The sequence below is a fragment of the Morus notabilis genome, unplaced genomic scaffold (assembly GCF_000414095.1).
Source record: "Morus notabilis unplaced genomic scaffold, ASM41409v2 Scaffold1387, whole genome shotgun sequence".
Lineage (NCBI taxonomy): Eukaryota > Viridiplantae > Streptophyta > Magnoliopsida > Rosales > Moraceae > Morus > Morus notabilis.
The window spans coordinates 23,369-29,368 of record NW_010360644.1 but is presented as its reverse complement, the minus strand read 5'-3'; positions in this window follow the sequence as shown (position 1 = coordinate 29,368).

Genomic DNA, 6,000 nt, shown 5'->3' with positions numbered 1-6,000 from the left:
CGTTAGCGCGCGTTCGAGCTTCAATCTGCGTGGGTCCCGTACGACAGCAGCAGACCTGCTGCCCTCTCCGCGTGCGCCACCTGTCCAATGCAGGTCCTCCATTCTGACCGCGCCAGCACACGCCAACCAATCCGCATGCGGCACGTGGCACGTTTCCTCCTCACTTCCAATCACGTTGCGACACGTGTCCCATTTGGTGCTGAATCCGAATTCCTTCCCCAAAAATCAGAGCAAATTATCAGATTTCTTCCCCAAATCAAATATGTGATTTCTCCTAATTTATGTGTAATTTTATTTTGTTTCTTTTTCTTTTGTAATTTTCTAGTTTTACAATTTATTTCCTTATTTGACAGGCAACCTCTGAACACTATAAATAGAGGGGTTAGCCTAAGGTTTTAGAAAGCTTTGAATATTCAGTTTTTTTTTTTGTCGTCTTGCTGTCAGTCTCATATTTTCTCTCTAGAACTTGTGAGAATGTTTTGCAAGATAGGCTAGAGTTTTCTTGGTGAGGTTAGAGATGAACTTCTGTTGAGTGACCCAATTCGGGGTTTTGATTCCTTGTTTTGTAAACTTCAACATCTGAATGAATTAAATCTCATCTACTTTTCTATTACTTTTCAAAATATTGTGTGTCAATTTTTATATAAGTTCAGTCACGCTTTTCTTATGTAATTCTGTCATGCAATGTTTTGTTATTCAAATTATTTTACAAATTGTCTTTTACTGCAATATTGTCAGATTGATATATTGTCGATTTTAGATAACTTGTAATAATAATATTTCTGGAGTCAACATACAGATTTAATTTATTTAGTTATTTAATATTGTGAATCAAAACTTGAATTGGTGAACGAAGCATTAGGGATTCTCGACACCTTACTGTTTTCTTCATACAGATTTTCTTCTTTTTTTATTTTATTTGCAACAAAAATCTCAAAAACTCTCATTTTTCTTTAATTCATTTTTCTCTAACGCTCTTATTCTATTAATCATTCTTGTTATTTTGTTATCTCTCTGTGGATACGACCGCCCTTCTGTGCTACAATTGACCGCTTGTGAATATCACTTTTGGGCGTTAATCACCCCATATAAGATCCCCATACCCACTTTGTGAGGGGCGGGTATCCATAATGTACCTATACCTATGGGTAAGATTACCATCTTTTAATATTTACTATAAAATTTTCCTCTATGATCCAATGAGATTTATGATTATCTCTTTTTAATTTCAAAAGTATTTCTTCAATTTTAACCCCGTTTACTTCGCATGAAATGAAAAGTGAAATGGAGGAATGATAATCTTTCATAGATATGTTCACTTCCAAAATGAATAATGAGAGCTTAATGGGCCTGCATAATATAGAGATGAGAAAAAAATAACATAAATCCTTGCACAAAAATTCCCTAGAATAAATGCCAAGTTACTTATACATGCTTAATAAGTTCTCATATATGTAACCCAATTACTATTTAATTGTATAGAAAGACATTTTAGTAATTACATTTAGAAGATTATGGTTAATAAGCTTAGTAGATAGTATTAAAAAGAGAATTGGATTCATGTTTCTCGTTAATCACACCATCTAATATTAGACAATAATCATCATTCTTACTACGTTGCCTTGCTTTGCTTCATCTTCAAATTTTATTATATTTTTCATTACATTTTTTAACGGTTTGGTACATGCCCTGATATATATATTGGCTAAAACTGCCAAAACAATTAAGGGAATAACTAGCAAAAATTAATAAATCAATAAAAAGCTCATGCATGATCAAAGTATATTATAATGCTCATAGCGAATTAACACTGCTAATAACCATTTTCTTTACGAAGGTGAAACCTGTAACTACCACTTAACGACGTTTATAAAAAAAAGAAAAAAAAAAAACCATGAACAAAAATATTGGAAAACAATATTTAGCATCTTGATCGGGGAAGCGTATAGCTTAACTAGGTAGCTAGCTAGCTATCATTCTCATACTATCAAGTACAATAAATCAATATATATATATATATATATATTAAGTACAAAGTAATTTAAGAAGTCATATACTATATATACTCAATCCCTTTCACATTTGAAACCCAATTTGTCCGACTTTCTGTAATCATAACGATGGAGACAATATGATTCATGATTTATATTATATGTATATAGTCAAAAAGGCAAATATCTTCATGGCTAATAAGCGAATATAGTCATCAACAATTTCGGAATTAATGTTTATTATATCAGTACCAGAATTTGAATCTTGATCGACAGATCATATGGTGGAAGCTAAAATGAGAGCATACATAACGTGTATAACGTTGGAGGATGTATATGTATATAATTATAGTTAATACACACATATGTATACAGCCTTTCGAGTCCGAGTTGCTTAATGCTAATTTAGTTGAAATGAGCGCCTAAACCTTGAGGCCGATATTAGTGAACAATTCCATAAAAGTTCGTTTAATAAAATGAAACTTCCAAATCTATATCAGCGGATACATACGCGATATACGGGAAGCTATAATATTATATGTTGTATAAAGAAAAAAGATAATATAAAGTGCTGAACATGCATGAGAATCATTAAGTGCCTTGTACGTGAGGGAATTTTGCTTGCGATCTGCGTGTGTGCATGAGATTATGAGAATATTTCAACCAAAATCAAAGTAGTTCAGATTTGAAATATGCATGCAACAAACTCATGATCATAAATCAAAAGGATTGCGTTACGCAAGCTAGCTAGATTTCAAGATTTCAATATAGGACGGCATTTTCCGATTGGTCGATTTGCCTTAAATATTAATACTCATCATGTCCTCATCTAGCTAGCAAGCTAATTATAATTTGTTCAATCTTGAGTTACGTGTGATTAATGGAAGTGATAAAAGAACAAATCTCAGTTCATCTAGTGGTACGTTTAATTAGGTAAATTTTATTAATTAAAAATTAGTGAAATTATATAGGTTCCAGCCGGCCTGTTTGGCTAATTGTGAAACGTCAAACACCCTTTTTAGCAGGTTAATATATATAAATACATATATTATGTTATACTATGAATAAAAGTAGGTAAGTCTTCACTTATATATAAATTAAGATATTACATAATTTCATACATACTATCGTTCGTTTCAGTTCAATCATATATATATATATATATATATATAATTATAAACAAGTTGTATGATAAGTGGGGATGTTCGAATTCAAGTTAATTGTTCTGTTGCCAAACTCACTGTATTCGTAATATGCAATACATATTTGTATAGTACAAGGGTCAAACTAATTAATTAATCAACTATACATAGTGCTTTCAAATCTGTCGTATCATCTATAGTTAAAAAATCTACAAATTCTATATGATCATAATGAGTAATTTGACAAAACCCATGCATGTTAATAATAATGGGGAATTGAACCAATACCACTAACAAAATAGATCGAACCAAGAAAAGCATGCATGTAGTGTTGCACTACAAACAATATTTAATAAATGATAGTTATTAATATTAATATATTAGACGTTGATTAACCATTATTTAAAAGTATGCATGAATGAATCCTAACTATATATTGTAATTTAAATCCCAATAGGCCGATCGAAACCCATTAATTGTTTTAGTTTGTGAGATAGAATGGAGCTGCCAGCTAATAAAAAGGCAGTCCAGTTGAAAATTGTCTGATTAGGTAATGAGTTTAGTTTTGACTTTAGACTTTAGAGGAATATTATTAGGAAAAATCGGAATATTTTTGCACTATGAGACTGGGACCTGTTTATAATTAAATTTAAAAATGAATGGGGTCTGAGTCTGACTCACCGGTAGTACAGTATACTGCTCTTCTTAATTATATTTTCTACGAAATATTAAAGTCAACATAAAATAAAATTAATTACGCCAAATAATAATCGGAAGTACAGAGCAAATAATAATAATATTAATAATAATAATAATAATCGGAAGTGGAAGATACCTTAGCTTGGCTCGTGAAGAATCGGTATTATTATTAATTATATATGGTCAGTCGTTGATATTTTTCTTTATCTAATATTGATTCTCCATGATTGTATCGCACAAGGGCAACAATATTTCTGGACATAAATTAAAGTGCTTCTTTAATTGTTGCATGTGTTTTTACCTTCTGAGAGTTTGTCTTCAAGTGTATGTATATATATACACAGACACAGACACACACACACACACAAGATATGTATATTTTATATACACACACGCATATATATATATATATATATATTCTGCTAGAGTAAGAGTTGTTGTGTAGCCAGGTTCACCTGCCCAATGTCAATGATACTAAGAGCTAGCTTTACTACTCTGAGACTCATTGAAAAGTATCTTCGACAGCCTTGAGAGTGAGGGTCGCAATAGCCCCTACTTTCACTCTGTTCTAGAGAAAGAAAATAGGGGATACTATCTGCCAAAAGCTTGCATAATTGCATGCCCTAAAAGCAAAGGCGAGATATATATATGTAATATAGAAGCCCAACAGCAGGATCGATCAACATGCGTGCAATGCGAGATTTCTTTTAAGAGACGTGGATTAAAATTATGAAAATAGAATTATTTTTTATTTATGTGTATTTTTTGTGAGAAAAAAAATATCGTCACAAATAACATGAAATTATTTGTGACGACATTTATTGTCGTAAATAAATTTAAAATGTCGTCGTAAATAATCATTTTTTCCGCGTTTAGTTTTTGATAAAATCTTAAAAAGATTATTTGCGACGACAAAGAGAAAATGTCGTCGCAAATAACATGAAATTATTTACGACGACATTTGTCGTCGCAAAAAATGGATTAGCATAGCGGTAAAAATCCGCACCATTGAAATTTGCGCACTAAAATTATTTACGACGACATTTACGTTATTAGTGATGACATGGTTATTTTATTTAACAGGGAGTAATTGCGACGACATGTCGTCGTAAAAAATGTCGTCACAAAAACCATTTTTTCTTATAGTGTGAACTATAATCCATGATTCAAATCATAATACGAATACACTAACTAAACACTTCCTTCATAGAGATGAATAAGTAGTTCTATAATTTGGATAGTAATATAGGGGCCCGTTTGGTTCGCTGATTCGAGTTTTTAATTTGAGTTGAGATGTGACGTTATGTGAATGCTTGTTACTGTAATAAAAAAATTAAATGTGACTATTTTTAAAAATTTTTATTGTAAAACTTAAATTTTAAATTCAAATCATCGAAATAAACAGACCTTATAGTTGCATACTGGCATGCTGATTTTAGTCAAACTTATCGCATTCTCTCGTGAAATAGAAAACACGAAATTATAGTGGACATGATGTGTAACTTAACATGATGTGTAACTTGACATGATGTTTATTGACATGACGTGTAACACGAAATTATTTCCCTTGGTTATTGACATGATGTTTGGGTGCTTTCGTCGCAACGCCAGAGATTCTAAAGGAGCGTAATTAAAGGACAGGGAAAGTAATAAAGCGGTATATATGTTTCAACACAAATTTAAATTTGTTTTAAGTCTTTTTTAAAGAAAATATTATAATAAAAAAATTGAACTAAACATCTCAATTCTGAACTTAGTTTAAGGGTGTCAATTTGTATTAATAAGTTGTGTTCATATGAATTCTTTTATTAATTGTGTAAGAAAATATCAACTCAAATATAATTTGTTTATTAAATGTGTTAAAAATGTCAATTTAAACACGACATATTTATTAATCATGTCAACCCGTTTAAATAAATAAATAACTAATATAGTATTGACTTATTTAGTATAGTCAAGACAGATTTAACATGTTTATTGATTAATTTAAATTTTTCTTTAAGAAAAATAAATGAATTTTACCTACTAATATTAAAATTCACATTATTTATATTTAATATGTCATATAAACTTTTATGTTATATCATCATCAGATTACAGATAACATATATAGTTAATTTATGTTAGGAGATCAACTATAACCTAACTCATTTATTAATTGTGTTAAT